Source organism: Cornus florida, unplaced genomic scaffold (genome assembly GCF_030987335.1).
Source record: "Cornus florida cultivar Cherokee Brave unplaced genomic scaffold, ASM3098733v1 CherokeeBrave_3.0.0_Hap2_Chr06, whole genome shotgun sequence".
Classification (NCBI taxonomy): domain Eukaryota; kingdom Viridiplantae; phylum Streptophyta; class Magnoliopsida; order Cornales; family Cornaceae; genus Cornus; species Cornus florida.
This window is the reverse complement of record NW_026775576.1, coordinates 50,262,535-50,290,341: the sequence shown is the minus strand read 5'-3', so window position 1 is coordinate 50,290,341 and position 27,807 is coordinate 50,262,535. Positions and strand designations below refer to the sequence as shown.

Here is a 27,807-nt window from a genome sequence, read left to right as displayed (position 1 = left end):
ACTTCTATTCTTCTCCTTTGGCTACATGTTCTGTACGTGCCTAGATTAATTCCAGGATGTTTAAATTGAATTAATAAACTTGTTTGCATGTTAAAATCAGATTTACAGTTCATGGATATATGTATATGGGTTTGTATAGATTTTGCATTATTTGATGATTTGATGCATGAGTTGTGTTCTATGGTGTTGTAATCATGTTTATATACTTTAAATTATATGTTGGGACACTTTGGGACGTGGATTTTAAGCTTTGAACCTTCAACATTGGAGGTTTAAAGGAGCAGTGTTCGTCGGAGACGAAGAAGATGAACAACAGTGTGTATCGGTCGACTGGTATAAAGTTTCGGTCGACCGAAAGGGACTATCGGCCGACCGGTTTGGAGTATTAGTAGACCGATTTGGCTAACTCGGCAGACCGGTTGTGTTCTGTCAGTCGACCGATTTGGCTAAATCGGCAGACCGGTTGTTCTGTCGGTCGACCGATTTGGCTCTGCGAAGGGAGTTTTGGGATTTTCTATACTGTATGCTGTTTTGGATCTGTTTTCAATGTTTTAAATTGGTTAAAACAGATTCATTAAGGATTGGAATGTATAATTAATATTAATATGCTAATGACTTGAACAATATGGAATTTGAATTGATTTACATGTTGTTAATGGAGAATTAGAATTTGAATTGATTTACATGTTGTTAATGGAGAATCTAATTGCTTAAACTTAATCTAGCAATTTTCAATGATGTTATATGATTTTAATCATGTGCTGATGGTATGTATTTACCTGATTTTGATTTTGCTTACTTCTTAATTATTTTGATGTATCATTGTATATGATGCATCAATTATGGATTATGTGGATTATTTTCTTTTTTGATAAGTAAATTCAATTAAAATAAAACGTTCAACAGGGGAACGTCCCACATACAAGAACAAATGAGAAACAAACAAGGGCCCTAAGGCGCCAATGTAATCAGAAAATTGATCATATCCTCGGGAAAGCAACAAGATCTACTCGAGCCCCAAAATGAAAGAAAGCTAATAACAAAAGACTAGAGAACAGCAATTGAGGACTCCTTTCCTCCAAAGGCTCTTCTATTACGCTCCCTCCACAAACACCACCAAAGGCCCACGTAAATTCCTCCCCAAGTCTCCATCAAAATTCTTGTATATCTAGGTATGACCCACGTAGCACCAAGCAGTCCAGCAAGACGTTCCAACAATCCCTGGCCACTGAACAATGCAAAAGGAGATGATCCACCAACTCGTCAACTTGTTTACACATGAAGCAACGGTTAATAATGATGTGCTTTCTCCTCCTCAAATTGTCGAGTGTCAAAATGTTCCCCCACATCGCGGTCCAAGTGAAAGGAGCCACTTTAAGCAGCACCTTGGATCTCCACACAGCCTTCCACGGAAACCTCCCCACTGAACCCGAAAGACAACCAAAAAAAGATCTCACACAAAATGTACCCCGAGTATTGGGAATCTAAACCAAATCATCCTGACCTCCTCCCTGCGCCTCTTGTCTATAGAAACGCTCTATAAAACCGTAAATGTCATCCAACTCCCAATCCTGCAAAGATCTACGAAAACGAACATCCCAAGTCATCCTCCCGCTATCAAACCAATAGCGGTCAGCAACCCAAGCGTGCCTATCCGAAGCAATCCGATACAACCTCAGGAAGACAGTAACTAAACTATAATCACCACCCCACAGATCCCCCCAGAATCGAATCTCCTTCCCTTCCTGAGCTTGAAATCTAATGCGCTTTGAAAACTCGTTCCACCCCTTTCCGGATATCTTTCCAAACCCCCACCCCTCCAGGTATCGATACTGAAGCCGAGCACCATCCCCGAGGCTCCTCCCCAAAATGGCCTAAAAGAACTCTCCTCCATAACCTATTCCTCTCCAGTCCAAACCTCCATAACCACTTCCCGAGAACGGCCCTGTTAAAGGGCACTAGTCTCCTAATCCCTAAGCCTCCATACTGAATGGGCCTACAAACCTGCTCCCACCGGATGATACTTAAATTCATCCCCAGAACCTCCCCACAAAAAATTCCTCTGAAGTTTCTCAATCGATGTAGCAACCGAAGACGAAATCTGAAAAAAGGATAAGAAATAAGTAGGCATGCTCGACAAAGTGCTCTTCAACAGAGTAACCTTCCTGCCTTTCGAAAGGTATTGCTTCTTCCACCCTGCAAGCCTCATTTCCACCCTCTCAACCACAGGATCCCATGCACCCATAGCCCTAGAAGCGACCACCAAAGGCATACCCAAGTAATGAATCAGAAAAGAACTAACCCTGCATCCGAGAACTGAAGCAACCTTTCCAAATCAGGTACCTCCCCCACTGGGATCAGAGTACTCTTCCCCACATTAACTTTCAGACCCGGAACTACTTGGAAACAAATCAGCACAACCCTCAAGTATCTCAACTGGGACTCCTCAACCTCACAGAAGACCAAGGTATCATCCGCAAACAACAAATGAGAAATATCCACCCCTTGACCATCCCTACCCACCCTGAAACCCATGATAAAGCCCAACTCCACAACCCTCCCCAACAGCCTACTAAGAGCCTCCATCACAATAATGAACAAGAAAAGGGACATGGGATCCCCTTGACGCAAGCCTCGTGACCTGCTGAAGAAGCCTGTTGGAGACCCATTAACCAAAACCGAAAATCTGGCTGAGGAAATACAAAACTCAATCCATTTCCTCCATCTCTTCCCAAATCCCATCCTTTCCAACACATATAACAAGAAGCTCCAACTCACATGGTCATATGCTTTCTCCACATCAAGCTTACACAGAACCCCCGGAATACCACTTCTCATCCTTGCGTCCCAACGAAAGCATTCTGAGACGACAATGAGATAACATCGTCGAACCCCCTTCAAGGAAGGCATAGAAATAAAAGATACATTCAAGGATTTATTAAACTGCCCCTGCAAATTGAAGGCATGGAAAGTAGCCATCATATCACTCCTGACCACATCCCAACTTTCCAGAAGAAATCTCATAGTAAAACCATCCGGACCTAGAGCTTTGTCCCCATTACAGATCCTTAACGCCTTCAACACATCTTCCAAAAATGGAATCTCCAACTCGTCTCTAGATGTGGCAGAAATAGCATCAAAATAAAGACCATCCAAACGAGGTCTCCAAACCACCGGCTCTGAAAACAACCCTTGATAAAAGTCGGCAATCCCCTTACGGACCTCCTCCTCCCTGACAAGAAGCTCCCTATCCACTATGATCCTTCCAATGTGATTACCCCTCCTATGAGCATTAGCCAGCCGATGAAAGAACTTAGTATTCCTATCTCCCTCCTTAAGCCTTAAAGCACTAGATTTCCGTCTCCATGAGATCTTCTGAAATGGCGATTTCAACAATCTCTGCCTGACACGCAGCCCTCTTACCTCTCTGGCCCTCAACAATGCTATTAACACCTTCCTTACGATCAATCTCTGCTAAAGCTCTAGTCTTCCTCCACTCCAAGTTCCCAAAGACATCCTTATTCCACCTTTTGAGCTCAATCTTCAAAGCCCTTAGCTTCCCTGCAAGAATGTAGCTTGGATTCCCCGACACCATACTCCCCTCCCACCAAGATCTCACACATCCCTGAAAATCCTCTACCCTAAGCCACATATTTTCAAACCGAAACGGAGTAATCCTCGACCTCAACCCACCACATTCCAGAACCAACGGAATATGATCTGAAATTGGCTTTGCCAAGGCAGCCTGTGCTACATCTAGAAACTTCTCCCAGTCACCAGAAATAAGAAAACGATCTAGACGTGAAAAGGTAGGAACACCTCTACCACTCGTCCATGTAAAGAACGCTCCTTCCAACGGCAAATCATATAGGTGATAACCATCAATGAACTTCGAGAACTGGACCATAACCGTAGTCTACCTTCCTCCCGACGATCTCTCCGTAGGAGATCTAACAACATTAAAATCCCCTCCAACACACCACTGCAACCCTCACTGCTCCTTTACAGACCCCAACTCCTCCTAAAGGTGGTGTGTCTCCCCATCATCCACTGGACCATAGACTCCAGAAAACATCCACCGAAACCCGTACTCCTCCATGGAAAAGGCATATGAAATTAAGTGCGTCCCTCTCCTCACATCTGATTTTGTCACCCACCTTTTGTCCCACATCACCAAAACACCCCTAGACGTCCTAACAACATTCAGAACTTCCCAATCAATGAACCTTCCACCCCACGGACACCTAACTACCCTATCCGTAACAGACGCCATCTTAATATCCAGAAAACAAACCATATTAGCCACTTCCTCACAACTAGATTCACCACTTTCCTCTTATCCGGGTCATTTAGACCCTGAACATTCCATGATATAATACGTCTCACTTCATTTAAACCCAAAAGATGCGCCTTCCCCTCTTCGTATCCTTCTGCCCCTCTCACTACTCCATACCCCTTCCCTTTCACTTTTCTTATCATAGTTCACCTCTAAGACAAGACCCCAGATCTCCCTTCCCCCTCTCCATGGAGAAGCCCTCTTCTTTGCCCTGGCACTATGATCCCTGCCTTGATCCACCTCCATTATCTTCCCTTCCGCAATTGTATGCAGCAATAGCCGAGTCTGGTCCTTATTACGCTCAAATGAGACGCCTAACACGCTGCTCAAAGTATCAATATTATTTTTCATCCACTCCACCCCTCTGTTATCACCCCCTGAATCAGAAAATTCCATCAATGTCTCATCCGTTCTTATTTCAGCTAACGGTTGTATCATCTCCAAAACGTCAGTTTCCTCCCATGGAACCAACAACCTGCCCATCCCATCCTCATCCCCTACCATCATGTCCCGAACCACCTCATCTGATACCTCGGAACCATTTCTAGCCACTGGTGTACGAAAATCTCCTTCCGAGTTATCCCCTGCGGCGATGTCTGAATCAAAATCCAGAAGGCAGTTCAACCCATACAGTACTGAAGCAGCCTCAACACTCAACCAGAACCTCGTATTACTTCCCACAAAGACAGTAACCCTAGTATTAGCATACTGCTCATTAGCAACATCAACATAATTTCTTTTATCTGAAGAACAAAACAAAGTTCCCCCCTCGTCCTCTACTGTTACTTGACCCATCTTGCCCTACACAACCCCTTCTAACACATGAGACAGCACCCCCACCCGCTCCGACAACCCACCAAACACCCTCCCACTGTCTCTCCTCAACACTCAACAAGAAGGGATAGAAGGAGCAGAAAAAACGCTCCGAGATTGTGGGTGAACGAACTTACCTAGTTGAAGAGGGAGATCTTCCTGGCTCCCCCATTTTTGCTTTTCCTTTCTCGATTTTCGCCTATTGAAATTTTTGCCATACTTTGACGTCCTCTGTTTAGCATCACCCCCCAACTCCGACTCCAAAACTGTTATACGCATCCCTCTTCAAATAGCAGTCACCATGCCTGACCGTCTTCTCCATAAGTTCCCAACCATCACTAATAACGTTATTCCTCTTCCTTACCTCTTCCTTAATACGAGACCAGTCTGTGTCTGCATCCTCATCCAAGGAAGAAGGCCCTACCTGGGCTTAAGAAGCGGTTTTGAATCTCCTATCATACACCTTCTGGGTAGGCCCTGATTCATTAATAGGAAGCCTGTTATTCAGCCCCAAAGAAACGGCCTGGTCCCGATTAATGGGCCCTGTAGCTGGAATAGAAGGATTAGCCCAACATCGGCACTGGCACCTATTTTCTTAGGCTTTGGCCTATTCTATCTATTCATTCACCCAGAACCAAAAGTCCGTCTCAAACTTAGACTTGATCTTGTCACAAACAACTTGGACCTTAGCCCACCGCTACCCATTGAACAACCCATCACCAGAACATCCCATATGACTCAGCCCAGCCTCATCATCTCCTTTAACCAGAACATTCAAGCCCCTTCCTTCGCGACCAGCACCTTTATCTACTTTTGAACCGTCCATAAGCCGAGAAGGAACAATCCTCCTGCCACGTGGACTACTCTCGACCATCATTTCCTTTCTCACCTTCCGTTCCAGTCTGTCGATCCGCCTTAGATCTATATTCAAATCAAGCTTCTTCGACGAAGCCCGACTTGAGGGACGAACTGAGCCAACTCCAGAAGTGTGAAACTTACGACTTCTCTTGTCCTTCTATGGTTTCGCCTTCATCCCTTCATTTCTGGAAGCACCATGGAATTCGTCTCTCTCTGCGTTGGAGCCGCGTCAAATCTTCCTTTAGAGGTAGATGGAAACAAGCCCCTCATTTCATGAGAAGTGTCTGAGGTATCCAGAACATCCCTAAGAATGCTCCCATACTGATCCAGACCCTTGAAATGAAATCCCTTGTGGGCCTCCTTAAACTCAAGCCTCAGAGGCATCCCCGAATGGCCCAAAAATATTTGCCGTACTCAGATCAAAAGACTTATTCTTCCCACGCTCAAACCATGGCCCATATACCCAAGTCCATCCACATTTTCCCTGTTCCAGGCCGGATTAGAAGACCCATCCCTGTAGCTCCGCCCATCGCTCCCCTCTCAACCCACAAGAAAGGGACTCCTTAGACCATTTCGTCGTGGACTTATGATAGAGTCTGCCACCTTGGCCCAACCTACTACTTGTACCAACCCAATTCGATGATGTAGCATAATGACGTGATATATCAGCTTTATCTCCCATCCCAATGCTCTCAGAAAGTCTTTCCCAGCGTGCTGAAGAGATATTGCGATCTGATTTTGTTAACCAATAATCCCCACTCTTTGCCCTTCTTACACTCCTCAACAGCGCGTGACGAGCACTTTGCCATCCTTCTACGAATCTCACTATTCTTTGGTACGCTCTTTCCTTCAACCAATCTTGGATTTCAACAGCCCCTTTCTCCCCTTTGCTAAGAATCCTGAACCACTCTTCCTCCGTCATGAGATGAGCCCCATCACTTCCTTCTAAGCTCTCTATAGTAGGCACCAGTTCAGTCGAGACCTTTTCCCAGATTGACTTTGTAATAAAAGCAATCGTCATGAATGAACACTACATTCGGACAATCTGAACCCAATTTTACTGTGATTTGGACACACTCAACGTCCCTCATTTCATCAGCTTCAACACAAATAAAACCACCACATAACCCCCCCACTTCAACAAAAAGGGCCTGACGCCAGAGGTGAAGAGGGAGTCTAAATAGCCGAATCTTCTTAACTCCTTGGTTCTTTAACACTCTTGAGCAACCAGCCCTGAATGACCAAACATCAATACTCAGATTAGCTAATCACCACTTTCTTCGGCCTTCCTTCAACACCCGTTGAGCTTCCGATGGAGATGGAAATCTAAAGAGGAATAGAGAGTCGGAAAGAGGAGTCACACCAACTCCACAAAGAAGTATTCCACGCCCTTGCTGCCCATTCCTCAATACGATCACAACCCCCTACTTCTTTATCAAACCTCCCAACCAAACAAGACCGCAACATTGATCTTCTCCCTTCAACTGATTCTCCATCAAGATACAGAGATGGCCCTCTACGAGGTATGGCAAATTTCACAGACCCGCCTAATGAAAGATATGACATTTGAAGTATATATATAGGCTATGATGATGATGCTTGAAAATTGAAAGTTGAATAATCATTTTGTTCTATCAATGCTTCATAAACTTAAGGTGGTCATCATAATAATTCCATCTTTGATGTTCTCTATGTTCAAAGTTGTTAAATGAGCTTCAGACATCTTTATGCACCATTTTGATGTTTGTGGGTACCATTTCTGTTAAATCTTCATGAGACTTCACTCGTCCTCCAAGGATGCCTAGGGGTTTTAAAAGGCTTGTTGCATATGCTAAATGCAACAGTCACTCTCACGAAAGAGGAGAAATGTTGTTATTTCATTGTGTTTTTCATTTTAGTTTTGCTAAGACTAGCAAAACGTAAGTTTGAGGGTGTGATAAGCGCCGAATATTGCATATTCAAGTGTCCTTAATTGCATAGCTTAGCCCAAATTAAAGTAATAATGCTTACTTTATAGGTGTTTTTGTCTATTTTCAGGATTTTTCCCCAAAAATAAAGCAAAGCAAGGATTTCACGGCTTAAATGTCAATGATTTCTAAAGAAAGATGGCCTAATATCTCATGGACACATTCAGCATTACAATGAGGAAGAAGGCTGAATTCACTGGCCCAAGTTCAATGTCAAGCTTATTTTGGCCCAAGACGAAGCAAGGAGTAATTCTAGCAAAAAATCAGCACTGCGCACCTGTGGCATTTTGGCCATAACTCTCTGCTCCGAACTCCAAATGATGAACTGTTTGATTCTATGGAAAGCTAACTTAGAGGTCTAAGTGGGTTATGTTTTAAGGGAAGTCCAATTTCCACGTTTAAGAGGTCAAAATTAGAGAACAAGGTCGCATTTCACGGCTGCCAGAATACTGCAAAGTTGTCAAAAGTCGGTATTGCACACCTGCGGTAAAAAGGGCATAACTCTTTGATTAAAAACCCAATTGATGCAAAGTTTGATTCTGTGGAAAGCTGATTCATAACCCTAGATACTTCATGTTTTAATGGAAGTCAAATTCGCACATTTAAGGGGTCAAATTTGGAGACCAAGGTTGCATGTTACTGCTGCTAGAATACTGTCAGGCTATCAAAAGTCAGCATTGCACACTTGCGGTAGAAAGGGCATAACTCTTTGATTAAAAGTTCAATTGATGCAAAGTTTGATTATGTGGAAAGCTGATTCATAACCCTAAATACTTCATGCTTTAATGGAAGTCAAATTCGCACATTTGAGGGGTCAGAGTTGGAGTGCAATGTCACAAGAAAATTCTGGCGGAAAGAATAATAAGATGTCACCTTTTGACTACTACCAACTTTGAGCAAATTATAGAGCACTTCATGGACAAATTTGTGGAACATGTTTTCAGAATATATGCATGAAATTAAGGCACTAATGTCTTCCTCTAGGTCTATAAATACTTCTCACATTAGCAACGTAAAGGGAAAAAAAATTCCATGTTCTTGTATTGAAAAATCTAGTGAGGGAAATATTAAGAGGGAGGAGAAAGGCTGCCATGGAGCTGAAGTTGGAGACTTCATCTTCTTCAACCTTTGAAGCTTCTACCATGTCCATGAGGAGCTAAAGCCCTTCCTAGGGAGTTGATATAGCCCATTCCAAGTAAATATGTTTTAGTTGTATTTTAATTTGGGGAATTTTGCATGTATATGACAAGTTGCATAATCTAAAGATTACATTTGTTGTAATTGAACTTCATTCAAAAACATGATTGTGTTGAATTGTCTATCTTGTCTTAGAATTCATTTCTTCATAATTATACTACTTGCATCTTTATAGTGACAATAAGGGTGAGATTATGCAATGGTTTTCTTAGCACGTTGTATAAAGATTTTGATAGTCCATGGTTTAGGGAAACCTTTGATGGATTATGGCTTAATTTTTGACTTCATGTGCATTTACCATATATATTAAGGGATTTGATAGTCCATATCTTAGGAAAGATGTTTTCATGCTACACCCTAGTTTAGGTAGATGAATCATACCAACCTTTGATGGATTATGCTTAACTCTTGAATGTATGAACTTCTTGAAGATATTGTAATTATCATGCATTTCTACATATCATGGTTGTATATATAATTAGTTCCCCAAGTTAATTGCAATTAGATATATTTATGAAGTTTGTAGTGAAGTCAATTCCCTAGCCTTCTCTATATAAATTTAGTCCATTTAAATTCATTTTATTTTCTGTTTTTATGCAAATTCATATCATAGTTCAAAGTGACAAATCAATCAAACCATCATCTCTTGAATCAAACTAAAAGTAATTTTACAACCTTGGTTGCTATAAACTAGCAATCCTTGCGGTTCGACACCCTCAAAATAGCCCTATCCTACAAGGATTCATACTATTGCGAGTGGTATTTATTATTGATAACAAAATACGCACATCAATTTTTGGCGCCATTGCCGGGGATTGCTAACGATTTTGTGACCAATGTTTAAAACTTACCTTGTGTTTGATTGTGAATATTTTCTGTTTTGTGTATATTTTCTATTTTTGTGTTTTTGTCTTCCTTTTGTGGGATTCTAGGAACTCAAGGCTTCCCAAGGAAAAACCGAAAATTTGAAGACTTAAGGACTCCGGGAAAGTTTTTGAAGTTCTAGTTAAAAGTTTGTGAATGTTTTGCATGTGTATAATATAGTTGATATTTGTTGGAAAGCCCTTGTTGAGGCGACTTTTATTTTCTGTTTTTTGAAGCATAGGTCCTTGTTGTGGCCATTTATTTTTGTTTTTCAATTTTTGTTGAATTGGAGGAGAAAGGGATCATTGTATGTGGATGTTATGGTGAAGGGTTGTTGTGCTTGTTGAGTATATTGTTGTTGATGTTAGGCTGTCGATCATTATCTTTACCAATCTTGAAGAACCCATTGATATCAATTCACTTGAAAAGACTCTTAGAAGAAACCTTAGGGAATCTGAAATTTTAAGAGGAACCGAAATTGGAATCAATACCATGGCAGAAAATAATAAAAATGTTGAAAATGTTGAAAGAAACCTTGAAGGGGCTGAAAATCCAATGCAGCACCTGGTGCCTCTTAGGGACCATTTCATCCCTACAACATATAGCTCCCCTTCGTGCATTGTAATGCCAAATATCAATGCACACCAATATGAGATCAAATCAAGCAAATTCCAAATGCTTGCATCATTCCATGGCTTTGATAACGAAGATCCCTACAAGCATCTTAATGAGTTCCTTGAAATTTGCTCTACCATCAAGATGAGGGACTTCTCCCAAAATGCACTCCATATGCGTCTCTTCCCATTCTCCATGAAAGATGGAGCAAAATATTGGTTGAACTCCCTTGTTGCAAATTCCATCACTTCATGGGCTCAATTGAAACAAGAATTCCTCAAAAAATATTATTTGGTGAGTAAAACCAATCAAATGAGGTGTTCCATTCTTGGTTTTTCCTCAATTGATGGGGAACAATTCTATGAGACTTGGGAAAGACTTCAAGATCTTCTTAGGAAGTGTCCGCACCACCAAATTCAAAAATGGCAATTGGTGCAAGCTTTCTATGATGGTTTAACCGAACCACATAAACAAATGGTTGACTCATCATGTGGAGGAATGTTTATGTCCAAAAATTCGAACGATGCTTGGACCTTACTTGAGAATTTGAGTGAAAATTCATTACAACATAATTCAAATCCTAGAAAGGCTAGTCAGAAGGTGACATCTCATTATTCTTTCTGCCAGAATTTTCAATTGACGTTGCACTCCAAATTTAACCCCTCAAATGTGCGAATTTGACTTCCATTAAAACATAAAGTATTTAGGGTTATGAATCAGCTTTCCACATAACCAAACTTTACATCAATTTGACTTTTAATCAAAGAGTTATGCCCTTTCTACTGCAGGTGTGCAATGCTGACTTCTGATAACCTGACAGTATTCTAGTAGCAGTAACATGCGATCTTGTTCTCCAAATCTGACCCCTCAAATGTGCGAATTTGACTTCTATTTAAACATGAAGTGTCTAGGGTTATGAATCAGCTTTCCATGGAAATTAAACTTTGCATCAATTGGATTTTTAATCAAAGAGTTATGCCCTTTTTACCACAGGTGTGCAATGCTGACTTTTGACAACCTGACAGTATTCTGCAACCGTGAAATGCGACCTTGTTCTCCAATTTTGACCTTTCAAATGTGGAAATTGGACTTCCCTTAAAACATATAACCCACTTAGATCTCTAAGCTAGCTTTCCATAGAATCAAATGGTTCATCATTTGGAGTTTGGAACAGAGAGTTATGGCCAAAATGCCACATGTGGGCAGTGCTGATTTTTGCTAGAATTACTTTTTGCTTCTTCTTGGGTTGAACTAGGGGCCAATGAATTCAGCCTTCTTCCTCATTGTAATGCTGAATGTGTCCATGAGATATTGGGCCATCTTTCTTTAGAAATCACTGACATTCAGGCTCGGAATGGTTATTGACGAGCCTCTTTCTATGTGATAGAAAATCGACTTTTTAATGCGAGAGCTCGCTTCGCAAGGTCAAAATATGAATGTGGTTTAGGAAGCCTTTCTAGTCAAATTTACATTTATAAAACCATTACTACAACTAATGAAGTATAGTGAGTAGGGATCGTCCACAGAGATTATATGTGTTGGAATTTAACTTCGACTCTAATGTACCAATTGATTGCAAAAGAGAGAGATTGGATGATTAAACTAAGATGCAAGGAAATTAAAACGCAATTAAAATGAACTAAGTTGAGTTAGATGAGAAGTGACGTCTCGGGGTGCATTGGAATCGCCACCAAGCTCGTTCACCAAACCACACACTTTCAACTAATTTGGGGGAAACATTCTTGTGAACAAAATGCGACTACCAATTGCAATATTAAGCATGAACCATCAAATTAAAGAATGAATTGTCTACCTAACCGACAAATAAACTAAGTGTAGCACAACCCATCAATTCTAAGCATGACCCATCAAACTAGTCACAATTGTAGCACACATCAATCTAGAGAATCGTGGAATTTGCAACAATAAGCCATGGAATATCAAATCAAGTAAAGATTGTCTACATACCTACAAGCATAAATTAAATTGTAGAACAACCCATCAAGCGTAAGAATAATCCATCAAATTAATTGACAAACCCATCGAATAAAAACTATGTCTAGCCATCACTAGATTCTCAATCAACCACACATAGACATACAATTAATATAGAAAAACTAGTGTAGAGATCAATTCCCAAATAATCACACATAAGATATGTAATCATATAGAGAATCAATAGAAAAAATTAATCCATATGAATCATGTGAGACATAATTCCCAATTTAATCACACATAGACATATAAATAAACTAGAGAATTAATAGTTCCCTAAAAAGTATGAAAAAGATAGAGGTTTAGATTACAAACTTGGGGCTCATCCAAGCCCCAAGAAGAAGTCTAGCCAATCATGGAAGAGGTGGGTATGAACTTGGAACCCTCGAGGGCAATTCCTAAACATGGCTCCATCTTCTTCCTCTTCTTCTTTGTTGAATTTTAGAGAGAGAGTGTGTAGATCTAGAAATGTATTCTTAGAGCCTCCATTCTTCTCTTTTTTTCTAACCCTAATCTCTAACTTTTCTAGAGAGAAAAAATAAAAATTACAATGTAAAAATAAAATGATAAAAAACTCTTTTACAAAATGGTTCAATTCCCTTTAAATACAAAGTCCTTTTCTTAGTCACTAAGTCAAAAATACAGCCCAAAAATATCTAATCCCGCAACTATGTGGTAGGTAGAGTTTGGGCGCACGGGAATAAGACAGCTCGCTACCAGCACATTTTCGATCGATCCAAAATATCTTCGATCCATTAGAGTTCGATCGATCTAACTTTTCTTCGATAGATTAGAGTTCGATCGATCTCACTTTTCTCCGATCGATCTCACTTGGCAGTTTTCAGCATCAGCCTCCTTTTTGCTTCAGATCAGCCTCCTTTTGCTCCAGATTCTCACTAAGACTTAGTTTGACTCCAAAAAGGCCTTAATAAAATATTTTTAGCCCGTTTTAACTTTATTGACCTGAAATAGACAAAAACATGAAATTAGACTAAAACGGAAAAATAAGATAAAAATAAGGTCCTAGAATACTCAAGCTTAAGAGGCGAAATACAAAACGCACATGTAGTGCTCTTCAATTTTATGTGGATTAATGCACAAGATATGGGAGCATATTAGAGACGGATTAACTAACAAGTTAAGTCCTACCTATTCCTGTCAGGCCACGGAACCATTTGAATGACATGCCATTAAAAGAATATAGCGGATAGTTTATTTTTCTATTTTGAATAGGATGGACTTATACATATATAGATATGTACCATGATATGAGCTTAGAGTCTCAGGATCAACATATATTGCCTGGGATGCATAGCTGGATATAGTAGATAGATGTGTACCTTGTTAAATTTAGGTACTCATGCCCACTACATGTGCGTTTTGCATTTTGCCTACTATTCAGGTTAAGGCTGTCATATATTCCAGTGAGAGTCCTTTAGTGTTTGTGTGTATATATATATATATATACAGACTATTTAGTTATTATTGAGTTGACTAGGATGTATACGTGTATCAGGTCTCTGTTTGGGATGTAGTAAAGTAGAACTTGTTCGTGGGCCTGCCCACTATTATTTTTTAGGCGTTCCGTCAGTTCTAGACTTGAAGATTGTTCGTGCTAAGCAAAGACAATCTATTCACCCTTCCAATTCTACGTAGGATTCTTCTTTATGTTTTAGTCTTTGGATTTGGTTTTATTTCAGTTATTTTCAGTTTGGGAGTTTATTAGGGGTCCGGATTCCGGAGTTGTAATCTAGATGGTTACTGGTATCAAGGGATTTGAATTTATTAATGGAGGATTTATTCTACAGGATTATTATTAGAGGATTTTATTAATTAGTTTCTTTCCGCTTATTTATTTATTCTTATTTATCTTTTGTATTCAATGTTTGTTTATTACTTTAATTGTTTGATATCCCTCGGTTTTGGGCTTGGGCCTAATCAACCCATTGCTTTAGAATCGAGGGGTATCACACTACTCTTCCATTAAAAATACAACACTTAATATGGAAGACATCTCTATTAGGAATTGAAAATGTTTACAAGAAAACTCTCTAAGAGCTGATTAAAGAAGACTCAAAATGTAATCTAAAATTAAGTGTCAAAACCTAGCCCTTTCTTTCTCCTTATATAGGAGAAGAATACAATAAAATAAACCCGTAAGTTATCCAAAAATATGATCTAACATTTTGCATATCGTTGTTATTTCAAAGTTGACGGCTGTGCAAAACCTGGCAAGTGTAGAATTCGATTTTGCTCCATATTTATGACCTATAAAATGTCGAAATTAGAGCTTAGCCAAAACATAAAAGATCTTAATCTTAAAGTCTTCTTTCCAAATCATCAAACCGTGCATAGCTTGTGATGTTTGTAGGTATCATCTCTGGAAACATTCACGAGACAACACTCGTCCTCTAAGGGTAACTTAAAGGTTTAAAGGCTTGTTGCATATGCTAAATGCAATCGTCATTCTCACGAAAGAAGATTCATCTTTGTTGTTTCATTATATTTTTTTAGTTTTGTTTTGCTAAGGGACTAGCAAAATGCATTGGGGGGGGGGGGGGGGGGGGGGGTGCGATGAGCACCGAATGTTACACATTCAAGCTCTCTTATGTTCATAATTTAGTCCTTTAAGTTGTTCATAATATAGGGTTGGGATACATGCTTTGATCCAGCAAACAAAAGTAGGTGGGAAACTAAATAGAAAAAGAGTATCAAGCATAAAGTCTCAACCCATTAATTTCTACACGGCTTGATGATTTGGAAAGCTCATTCAGATATCTATGTATTCCATGTTTTGAGAACAGGACATTGTCACCTCGTTGGGCCAACCCCAAAAGCAAAGCCCAAATATGTTCAAAATTGCAAATCTGCGCAGCATTCGTATTTTGGACATAACTTATCGCTAAGAAATCTGATCCAGGTGATTCTTGCGGCCACGAAAAAAGGATCAATGAATAAGAGTACAACATTCTTCAAGATACAAGAACTCATTGAAGCTTGTGGTTCTCAAAGAAAGAAGATGGATTCATATGCAAATGATAATACTAACCTTAGAAGCATTAATTATTTGAACAAGTGGTTACTTGGTTCTTCATTGCAACTTCATCCCCTAAGCCTAAAAAGAAAAGCCCAAATCCGTCCAAAATTGCAAATCTGCAAAGCGGTCGTATTTTGGACATAACTTGTCGCTTAGAAATCCGATTCAGGTAATTCTTGCGGCCATAGAAAGAAGACAAGAAGCTCTAAGTATTCCCAGTTATGATGATTTTCTAAATTCAACATCTTGGGGGTCAAATTCGGCTAACAAAATAGCATTTTTCTATGCACATTTTCTGGGCAGATTTCTACTAATGTGATCTTGAGACAAGTGTCCAATGCTCATACATGCATGATACTTCTAGGAGGATGATAAATCTTATTTTGAAGGTATCCTAGCAAGTCATAATATCATGGATATCAAAAAAAATGGAAGGACAAGTTCATCTTGAATTTCTCATCCTAAGAGGCAAAATCAAGCTTGTCTGCCAACTGAAGGCTACCTTGGCATTTTGGTCATAACTCTCAGCACAAAACTGCACAATGTTAGATCATGTTTTTTGACAACTTGTGAGCTTATTTTATTGTATTTTTCTCCTATATAAGGAGGAAGAAAGGGCCAAGTTTTGACACTTAATTTTAAATTATATTCTTAGTCTTGATTCATTAGCTCTTAAAGAGCTTTCTTGTAAACATTTTCAGATTTCTAATAGAAATGTTTTACATATTAAATGTTGTATTCTTAATGAAAGAGTATAACTTTAGTTAAGGCTAGGGGATGAAGTTGCAATGAAGAACCAAGTAACCAATTGTCCAAATAATTAATGCTTCAAAGGTTAGTATTATCATTTGCAAATGAATCTATCTTCTTTCTTTGAGAACCACAAGCTTCAATGAGTTCTTGTATCTTGAAGAATGTTGTACTCTTATTCATTGATCCTTTTTTCGTGGCCGTAAGAATCACCTGGATCAGATTTCTGAGCGATAAGTTATGTCCAAAATACGAATGCTGCACAGATTTGCAATTTTTAACATATTTGGGCCTTGCTTTGGGGCTTGGCCCAATGAGGTGACAATGTCCTGTTCTCAAAACATGGAATACATAGATATCTGAATGAGCTTTCCAAATCATCAAACCGTGTAGAAATTAATGGGTTGAGACTTTATGCTTGATACTCTTTCTCTATTTAGTTTCCCACCTACTTTTGTTTGCTGGATCAAAGCATGTATCACAACCCTATCATTTACCGTGTCCATTAATGGGGGAGTTCAATGACCATTTTCAGATGGTCAAAGGTTTAAGACAGGGGAGATCCCATCTCTCCTTTGCTATTAGTGTTAGCAATGTAAGTTTTTTACTCCATTATTACCAAGGTTATTGCCGAGAGGCCCTACTTCAAGTATCACTCCAAGTGCAAGAACCTAGTCATCTCTCACTTAATTGATGATCTCTTATTATTCTGCCATGGGGATCTACTATCCGTCTCCACACTCAAGCAGGCACCTAAACAATTCTCTACCCTATCTGGTCTAAATGTAAACAACTCAAAAGGTGTTTTCTTTAAATCAAGGGTAGAAAGCACCATGGTTAATGATATCAAAACTCTACTGGGATTTGACTCTGGAGAATTACCTATCAAGTATGTAGGAGTGCCATTGCTTTCAACTAGACTTAAAATCACAGATTGTAGAGGACTAATTGAAAAGATTATTCGCAGGGTTCCTCACTGGTCCTCTAACCTCCTATATTGGATGAATCCAACTCATTCCGTCGGCTCTATATAGCATGCTTAACTACTAGTCAAGCTTATTCATCTTGCTTATGTCAGTAATCGAGGTCAACAAGATTTTAAGAAATTTCCTATGGATTGGAACTGATAACAAGTGTACAGGAGCCAAGGTTACATGGTCTGCTGTGTGCCAACCTAAGGAATGTGGGGGGCTGGGATTCAGAAGTCTAAGCACTGCAAATACGGCTGCCAATTTGAAGCACCTATGGAATATTATTTCTAACAGGAGAGATAACATTTGGGCACAATGGGTTAGAATCCAATTAATACGTAATAGATGTTTATAGTATGCTCTTCAAATTGGAAGAGGATTTTACAACCAAGGGACGTGGTTAGGACAATGAGCAGGTGAAGGGAAGAGGAGATCATACTTTTTTTTGGGAGGAGAATTGGTTACAAGGAGGGCCTCTTACCCTACGTTTCTCCCCAGATGCGATCCTTAACTAAGGCATCCCTCTACGCCAGAAGCTTTCTTCATTTGTGCAGAACAATGAGTGAACCTTCCCAAATGCGATAACATAACTAGTTCCGAAACTTAACCATATTGATGCCCCTGGCAGCAAACCGGATTCTTATAGTTGAATCCACTCTCCAACTGGGGTTTTTCACAGTCAGCCACACAATTCAATGGCTTGCCCCTCACCACCAACCAGTTCCATGGCAGCATCTTGTATGGAATTCATTGTCGGTACCAAAATGATCCAAGTTCAGGCTCTGGTTAGTTGTGCAGAAGCGCCTCTCTACACTTGATCGCAGTTGTATGCAATCGGCACCAGGCCCAAAGCTTTGTCTTTTTTGTCAATCGGTGGATGAATCGCACGACCACCTCTTCTTTGAATGTTCATTCATTCGACCGATTTGGGCTGTACTCCAACAGAAGAGCCGATTTAATTTTCCGCACCCTCATGGCGTGATTTAATTGCTCGAGCCTCTAATCGTTGGCGAGGAAGGTAGCTTCTCATCTCCGTCAACAAACTCGTGCTCTCCACCACGATTAACCGAATATGGACTGAACGCGATAATCGGAAACATAAAAATCAGAGATGCTCTCAGATGGCGCTTCTAAAGCAAATCACTGATATGGTTCGGCAGAGATTACTTACGAGGCATGTGAAGGACTTTGTTGATGCCATGCGCTTACAATTGGATTGGGACCTTCCTTCTAGCTTCGTGCGTCCACCACTAGAGCCAGATTGAGAGATCGGGGGCCAAGTACCAACTCGCCGCGCCTCTATTGCTCACCGGATCGTCTTTTTGCATAGACATCAATAGTCTAGATATTTAGACTAGAAATGTCATTGATCAATGTTGTATGTTCTCTCTTGTTGATGTAGGGTATCATTCTTGTTTAGGCTCAATAAAATATGAAAAATACATATTTTTCATATTTCTAGAATTAAACAAAAGGATTTGCAAATAAAAGTGCTAATGCTACAACTAGTCCATAAATTGTTAAAGCTTCCATAGAGTACCTCTTATTTTTCCCTCCAATGCTTGGGCAATGTTTGTTGGGGTTCCTGCCTGTTTTCGTTTGGGCTTGGCCCACTTGTACATTTCTTATATCTATACAACAAGTTTACATTCCAGAAGAGAAAAAAAATAAAAAATAATAATAAAAAAATTGATAATGCAAAAAAGACAAGTTTACTACAACATGACCATCATTTTAATTACATTTTACCAAGAGTCAATGTATGTGCAAGACTCACTGCAAGACCATCCCCTTATATGGGAACATAATGCCTTATAAAATGGTACAATTTTGGAATAAGTGTCGCTTACCATTTTGTCCCCTAAACGAGCACAGCCTTTTGGAACTTGTGTAGCAACTTTTGTTTACCTCGCAAGTCTTGATATTTTTGTCTCTTTTCCTATAAACAAGTAATTTAAAGTGACCACGCCGCTAGACAAGGAATTAAAGGATTCCACATTGTGAGGATTTGTGGAATTGGTGGAATAGGAAAGACAACCATTGCCAAACCTATTTTGAACAAATATTCAATCAATTTAAATTTGATAGAAGTTTCAAAACAAAATGGTTTAACGTATCTACAAGAACTTCAGCAATATTGTTTTTCACAATTTCAAGGACACAAATACTTTCAAATTGATTAAATATTCGGTTGAATAGCTTTGGCAATGGTTGTCTGTCCTATTCAGCCAATTCCCCAATTCCACACAACGCGTACATCATTTAATCAATGGTCTAGCAAAGTGATCACTTTGTTCACGGGAATCCATCCCCAATTGGTGCTTGTCAACATTTAACAATATATGCCCCAAATTCTTTTATAATCTCTTGAATAATCTTCACCTCATGCCTGTCAAGCACGAAGCATAATAAAAGTTATGGAAAAAAAAATAAATAAATAGCCACAATGCATATTAAAAAAAATAATAATAAAATAAAAAAAAATCAAGCCCATGCGTCTGATTGTATTAATAAGAAAAATAAAAATTAAAACATACTATAATGAATATCATTTGTGCCAATGTAATGTGGTATTGTACACAATTTTAAATAACAACACATTAATTGAAGTGAAGGACTTCAAAAACAAGTTGTCCTTTCAACATGTCATTGATGGTCCCAACTCCCAACCAAATTGAGAATAATTTTTTTTTTTCTCTAAATTACGGCAGAAGTTCTTTGAATTTTTCTCTTTCAGTAGGCCGGCTCTCGTTTAGTAAAGAAAATGACCTAACATTTTATGAGTTGGTGGCCTTTATTTGCATTCCTCGAGTTAAAATCTTTTTCCATAAAATTTACAAATACTGTATGTTTTTATACGATCCAAACACTTGTGATAGACCTGTGAATGGATCACGGTTGATCCAATCCGAATCTGACATCCATAATATATGATCCGATCCGATCTGACAATCAAAAAGATTTTCATAATCCATCTCCTTTATCAATACCAGATCCAAAAACCCGATCCGTTTACAATTTTCACAAATCAAACAATTGGTGCAAACAATTGTCTCACTATTACTAGTCAAAGAAATGAAACACCAAAACATCAGCATGGCATGGTTTACTAAAAAAAACAATTAATAGATCACAAATTATTGTAACAGTGACATAAAAACTAAAAGAGAGAAAGGAAAGAAAGATAGAGGGGAGGGGGAAGAAGAAGAGGAAAAGGAAAAGGAGAGGGGATAGCCAAACACAATACTCACCAGGCGAGGATTCCGGCTGTCGATGGATCAGCTCTATACCTTCGTCGTTTTTCTCGAGGCTGAAAGTAGTATATAGCTCTCGAATGAGTTGGATGTATTATTGAAGCTTAATGCGATGAGCACTAGGGTTACGGGAGTTGATGGTTATATAGTACCCTTGGTAGGTGAGAGCACCAAACTTTCGCGGTATATGGGGCCCATCCAGTGTGGTGTGCGAGGGAGAAATGAATGAATATAATGTGAGTGGAGGAGTAATTATCAGTCTCACGTATTAGTTAAAGGTTTTTGGATGGTGATTCACTGATTCCGTGTCTCACAAAAAATCATAAGCCTCTGCGAAAAGCCTGATGGAAAATATTACTAGTATAAGAATGACTTGTCCTACGCTAAAATCAAATAAATAAATAAATATGGATTGAGTATTAATTCTAATTAATGAATTTAATGCGGCCACTTAATTTTTTTTAAATAAATATTTATTATTTTTTTTTATAAATTTTTTTAAACTTATTTTTTTGAATGATTTGATAGTTTTTTTTTTTTAAACGACTATATAAAATTATACACTATCTCCTTCACGGATAAAGGGATATGAGAAATGTTATGGTTGAGATGGGTTGCCTAATTGAAATAAATATCTGGAAATATGTAGGTTTTTTTTTTTCTTTCTTTTATTTGATAGAAAGACTAAAAGTCAAACTCCCAAAGATTTGAATGATGAAAATTCAGTAAAATGAGTGTTAAAAGGATAATAATTTGGTGTAAAAAAAATTTAATAGGCCAAATGGCTATTTTGCAATTGCAACAGCTCAAACAAATAAAAAACCTGCTGATTTTATTATAAAAATAATATATTTTTATAGTAACCGTTTTTAAAACTTTTGAGAATTATTTTAGAGTGACAAATAGCTATACTCTCCTTGTAATTATAACATGTTTATATTATTTTTACTTTTAACGGGAGCTGAAGGTTTAATGTGCTTATGTCAGAAACATTACACTATGAAATGTCATATTTGTCCTTATTTTTTCACCTTTTAGGCAAATTTATATAATATACATTGAAAAAAAAGAGAGTAAAATAACATTTCTTTTGCTGGTAGTGCACCCTGATTGCCATTTGGGTAGATTTTTCTTTGTTGTTGGGCAGGCTAGGCCCCATTCGATGGTTGCCCTGCGAGTAAAACAGCTATTGTCGGCCAGTCAGTGGTGGAAAACTCTCTCGGTGTAACCATTGTCCGACAACACAGGCGTTGTATCGTATCATTAGAGATTTTTCACTCCAATCTTTGAAGAAATTATAATCCAAGCATGATATCTCCACGAGGGAGAATCCTCTACATTGGACGGTGAACCGTTGCTGTCAATTGGACTTTAGAAAAGCCACAATGGTCATCGTTGAACAACTCTCGTCTCACTCTCACCTCCTAGACGAAAAAAAAAAAAAAAAAATAAATAAATAAATAAATTATAATGCAACCATTATATTTTCACGAGTCGGGATCCATATTCAAACTTTTACTTCAGCACTTGGCATCCCATGAAAGGGCTTTCAGAATCTTTAATTTCCTAGCTATCTATCAAATCATTACTACTGTCTCTGGTAAGAAACCATTTCTTGACAATCTGTTTTCCAATGCCAACTCATACAAGCATACAATTCAAAGATGGAATACCTTTGCGGTGCATGTCCAAGTTTGAGTGAGATAAGTTTCCATGTTTCTCTCTTGCGGGGGATGCTACGGATTAAACACCAAGCTCTGCAGCACAATAAACTTGTGAGAATAGAATTAAACCTAAACAGAAACACAGTGTACGAGAATAAACTCTGTTGTTAAGATACGTTAATATCCAAAAGAGTACATCAATCCAAACATATATATAAATATATATATATATATATATTAGCAAAACCATCATGGAGTATACAATCACAAAGGCAAGCCGTAAAAAGGTACATGGAAAGAGGATGTCTTTATTGGAAATTGGAACACTAAATTGAGTAGTTAAACCCTAAAATTGTTGGGTAGTTGAATGCGGTTAATGAATAAGGAAATCTGGAACTTATATAGGGCAAGGGTCACTCCACCTAATAGGTTAACTTTTTGGGTTGAATACCTACAAACCCAACAACTGGTATCAGAGAAAAGTCCCAAAGAACCACATGTGAACTCCAGATCCCCTAGCTGGCAAGACCGGTGACATTCTCTCCATAATGACGTGTCAAATTCTATTATAATGACTTAATTATTTGAGTCATATTTTACATGTAGTACTTAAGCGCAGTCTTGCGAGGATGTGAGTACGAGTAAAGAGAGTTTACCAGTGTTATAATATTTCTACATTTATATAGTGAAATCTCCTCATCCATTAGCTCTGAATTTGGTTAAACTATGTAAATCTTGCGTTGTGATATGGAATAACTTTTCTTTCTTCTTGTTTAATATTTCGTTTCCGCTGTGCCCAACAAAAACGAGATTTTAAGGATCATTATTATATGGACTCCTCAGATAAATAACAGCCTCACTTATGTTTTAAGGCACTTTCAAGTTATAATTTCCGAGAGCCTGGTTTTAACCAAAAAATCTTCTTACCCCCTTTGCAGAACATTCTGCTTATGCAAGGTCAAAAGAGAGTTTAATTTTGGACTTTCCAGTGGTGTGTAAGAGTAGAAGTGTCAGGATGGTGTTATAATCAAAAGTTTACAGAAAACCTGCTTGCACAATAAATTAAACACCAAAAAGAGATTATCTACCTAAGTATTTGGTTCAGCTCAATCTATATGTAAACCCCAGAAAGAAACACCAAAACTATATGTAGACTAACACTCAATCTAATAAATTAACGACATATTAATATCATTTCTCAGGACCAAATTAATATCCTTAATGATTGATTGTTTCGCTCTTGTATCTTCCAAAAGGAAAAAAGATCTCTGAGAGTTGTTTCCTGGATCTGAAAGAGAGTAACTGGGTTCTCCCAAGTACTAAAAAGTGTATCTATGCCCGAATCTAACTGGGGCTCACGGTGGTGGAGGAAATGGATCGGAAAAAAGGAGGGATTCTAGTTGAAAGATATCTAATGAAACTGCCCCTGGAATTGAGATCTTATTCAAAGAGAAATATATCAAATATCTGGAGTTTCATTTTGTATATTATATGGATGTTTCGTGGGTTTATAGTGGCTTCTAAGCCAAGAGAATCGCCATTGAGTCGTAATGTTTGGTTGTGAGGTCGACATTGTTTGTGCTAATCCATTCACTGGAGCAGGAGAGAATGAAAGTAGAATTTCATCTTGGTCTTCTGAAAGTGCCGAACCCAGCTTTCCCTAAAGTAGATGGCAGTACGCTCGTTTTCACAACCACAAGATGCTATGGAGAATGGGTGCTTAGACCTATCAACACGAAATCAACGCTCGTTTGCAAAAAACTCCAGATTTTTTAAGCCTAAGCTACCAGCTTGGCAGTTTCTAAATTTCTGATTAAACCTCAAGCACAGACCTGCACGGCCATTTCATTCAAGTATTACAAACACACGAACAATGTAAAGACCATTATAGTATTATCTAGTTCCTCTGCTCAAGCCAGATACAAAAATGGAATCAAAAGGCAGAGAAAGAATTGTGGACCACTTTCGCCGTCTAATTTACAGTAGTTCTACAAGACATCACAACTAAACATCTAATAAAAATAATATAACTAATGCAATTTAAATAAGAAAACAGGTGCAAAATTCATTAAATAAGAGAAAAGCAAAATTCTTTGTGAAAATCTTCTTTTTTGGCGTCCTGTAACAGATATAGAATTATACATTGCGGATTGCCACTTCATCCTCTCTCTCTCTCTCTTCTTCTGTGAGGAGAAAAAGCAAGCACAAAGAAAATGAGAAAGGGAGAAAGAAAAAGTGGTGAACGAGATGGGAGTTCATATTCTCTATGAAAAATGATTAAACAAGTGCTCTACACACACACGCGAGAGAGACAAGTAGTATTTGGAGGATCTTTCTAACACCAAAAATCTTGCTCTGGAAAAGCCTCTAAAGAAAGGACTTCATTAGAAGAAATTTGAAAGAGAACATAAGTTTGATGAATACAATTTTCAATGCCCTTTCAGAACCAAAAAGTTATTTTGATGTTTAGTGACAAATATGAGAAGTACTTTAACTATTATAATAACTTCTAATTGAAAATTTTACCTTTTACCATAATAAATATTTAACATTGCCAAATAAATTAAAATACAACAGTGCTACCGCTCATAAATATTTTTTCGTTGTGAAATTTGTGATAAACTGATGACTCTTTCATTAGATTGCTCAATGGGATGACAAAATATTGGAGTTGCAGTACATTGAGCAATCTAATCAAAGAGCCATTGTGGAACAAAAATATCAGAGTTGCAGTACATTGAGAAATCTAATCAAAGAGCCATTGTGGAACAAGGCTACAATCTCAATGAGTGCAAACCGATCTAATCCGGCCATCTCGTCAGATTTTAACGCAGTGCAAAAATTCAATGAATCTACAAATCATCAATGATATGGCTAACAGAATGGTTCTATTGATGACCTCGATGAATGGTACCAATATGCCCTCTTCATTTCACTGGCACACACAAAGAGCATGAAGTAATGAGATCAAGTTTACTAAAATGAATTCAGGCTGTCTTGTGAAGGCATCATTGCTTTTCTAACCACTTCAATATAAGACAGTGCACCTTAAAAATAGAGGGAGAAAAAAAAAAGCAGTACCAGTGGTTGAACCTTCAAGAGTCAAGCTGCTGTTCTCCTCCTAAAACGTACTGTTGGTTGTCAAATGTTTATGTATCCTGCCAGGAGAATATTTTAAAAATATAATGCCAACAAATATAAAAAATTGGAACACAAAAAAATCTGGTGGTATGTCAAAAGGGGAAGTTAAAAATAATAATTTAAAGCTTCAGCTGTGAACAGTAAATGACCAAATTACCTACAGAATTTTCAAAAATTTGCTAGGCCACACACTTGCAGTTGTGTGAGCCTCTCAAAGATAAAACCTTCGAGCTAGGCTTGCCTTGTCCAAAGGACAATCACTGTCGAAGACATGATTCATCCATACTTTCCAGCAATCCAGACCAACAATAACACAGATCTGCCAACGCATTGAGATCCGTTGATGCACTTTTACCATGGCAACAACTACTACTGACCCATTCCAGTGTAACATCTCACATTGAAACCCTTGTAGATCAGGTGAAGTACTTGGCGCACCATTGCACTTAGAACCCACGCTAGCATTTTGGGACTAAAAATAAATAAATAAATGAATTAAACAGAACTAGTACTTTAAATTCAAATGACATATAGACAGATAAGAATATGTATATAATTATGTTTGACTTCATTATAAATTGGGATGCTTGTTGTAACACTTACCAACAAGGATTTTAATTGAGTCATTCCATTCATCATTTCAGCTTTCATTTTACCCATCATTTCAGCTTGCATCTTTATTCATCATTTCAGCTAGCTCAGATTTTAAAGCTTCAACTATTTCATCAACTTATTCTTGCTTTTTAATCTCATATCCTTTCACTTGCCCCTTCTGATAACCATTTGCATCAAGTTTAGAAATTGTTGCTCCAATACAAAGGCCCCTAACCTGCTCTCAACGTTCTGGACCAACCATGTGAGTGGCTGCATCATCTCAAAGAGAGTTTGTACCTTGGGGTTGGGGCATTTGTGTCTCAAATTCCATGAATAAAGAATGTTTGTAGATACATAATAATTATAAGGGTAAATTACAATGCACCCCTGAGGTTAGGTGCAATTTGACACGGAGAGACATTTTGTTTTTAACTTGCATTCACATTACAAAGAGTTGATTCGTAGCTCACACACCCCAAAAGTCACTGTTAGGTGGTGCCAGAACACTTTTTACGTGTAAATGACATTGGTACATTACTACCCTTTTGACTTTGTGCTGACTTTGTTTCATGTATAAAATGACTTAACTACCCCAAGAGACCCATTTTAAGTGACCAAAATGTCCTAAAATTGAACCCTTGCTCTTCTCCTCTCACTAAGTACATATATAAATATATATTATATACTTTATCTATATTTATGTATGTGTATCTTATACACACAATTACACTAAACCAAAATGATAGATCAAAACAAACAATTCAGTACCCTTCAATTGAGACCCTTCAACATTGGTCAAAAGAAATACTACATCAAATTTTCCTCTTATTGCATGTTTATAGTTTATCCAGTGACCACCTGCTTGTCCATTCAAAGACTATTGTGTAAAGGAAAAAACCATTTAATATAAAATAATTTCTTCTAAAAATGAAATTACTGTTCTACATATTTACCCAAATGGGGAAACAAATTCCGGCAAGTGAGAGGAAACGACTCCCTAAACCGGATTTTTACGCATTGTGTCCATGAAAACAAAGGAGAATTTTATCCATAAAACAGTTGATGTATAGCAAATTAATCCCCTTAAATCAATCCAGAAATTCAGAAAGCAGCTGGAAACCCACCCCACCCTTTCTTGGGTGGCTCACTGACACAAGTTTCCCCAATTTTGTGCCACATTAGAAAGTTCAACAACTATAATAAAAATACATATATATAAGCTCTATCAAATGTGTTTTCAATAGTAACCTGAAGATAGAATCTTGGAGCCATGACAAAAGAGAATGGATCCATTCTCTTGGCAAAATGATTCGAGAATACCTCTGTAGTCCCAGCAATTATCATGGGTCCTCCACTAGAGCCAACAACACCTTTCAATAATCCATCTTGTAAATGCAAAACAAACACAAACACACACACAAATTTGGTGGCAACGTCGCCACAAATCATCACCACAGCTGCAGTCGAGCCCCAACAGCTTAATCGGAATCTTTCCTGCATTTGTTCCTTTCTGTTCAGCAACGATAACACCTTCGACTTCAAGTTTTTCGGCAATGTTGGTCGGTTCATCCGGCTTCCGAAGTATCTCCAAGGACGCTCAAACTGGGACCACTTGTGTGTGTGTGTGTGTGTTATATATATATATATAGAGAGAGAGAGAGAGAGAGAGAGAGAGAGAGAGAGGGGGGGGGGGGGGGGGAAGAGATCGCCCTTCATACTTATTACTTAATAAGGGTAGTTTCGTCTTTTTT

At 38.4% G+C, this 27,807-nt stretch overlaps 1 long non-coding RNA gene across 7 annotated transcripts; it reads right to left on the bottom strand.

Moving 5' to 3' along the window:
• Positions 1-12,867: 12,867 nt before the first annotated feature.
• Positions 12,868-27,749, bottom strand: LOC132311488 (uncharacterized). Of its 7 annotated transcripts, none has more exons than XR_009483030.1 (6): positions 25,620-27,749; positions 25,403-25,479; positions 20,655-22,414; positions 19,254-19,792; positions 18,575-19,034; positions 15,243-18,480 (listed from the first exon to the last, which is right to left on the bottom strand). It is a non-coding gene; the product is annotated as an uncharacterized LOC132311488 (long non-coding RNA). The 7 variants fall into 7 exon arrangements; XR_009483026.1 differs by having other exon boundaries at positions 15,244-18,480; positions 18,575-19,792; positions 25,620-25,934; positions 26,066-27,748; XR_009483028.1 differs by having other exon boundaries at positions 15,245-18,480; positions 18,575-18,744; positions 18,944-19,792; positions 25,620-27,747.
• Between the last annotated feature and the right edge of the window lie 58 nt (positions 27,750-27,807).